The sequence below is a fragment of the Lytechinus pictus genome, chromosome 15 (genome assembly GCF_037042905.1).
Source record: "Lytechinus pictus isolate F3 Inbred chromosome 15, Lp3.0, whole genome shotgun sequence".
In the NCBI taxonomy this organism is placed as follows: Eukaryota; Metazoa; Echinodermata; class Echinoidea; order Temnopleuroida; family Toxopneustidae; genus Lytechinus; species Lytechinus pictus.
The window spans coordinates 5,764,824-5,765,193 of NC_087259.1; positions in this window are offsets into that span (position 1 = coordinate 5,764,824).

Below are 370 nucleotides of genomic sequence, written 5' to 3' on the forward strand. Positions count from 1 at the left end.
GGATGTCAAATCAACTTCACGCATTTGCTACTTCCTTTATCCATGGCAAGTTTCAGACAATGACGCTGATTGGTTGATTGTCGGTGAGGAGAACTATATACACGTGCAACGGAAATTTTGATTGGTCATGAGTGCAAATGCATTGATTGTTGGCTACTTCGTAAACGTAGTCAAGGAGAGGTACCTCATAAATTGTTTCCTGTCTTTATAAACGAAGTAATTTTAAATCATTCGTTGTTTCTGAAGAGACATATTGTTTTTTTGTTTACTTTATATATCAACCTTCCTTTTCTTTGTACCACTAGTGAATTATTATGGTGGCTCTGAAGTACGGCTGATAACTCATGACTTCAGTCATGTAAGTTCGCAA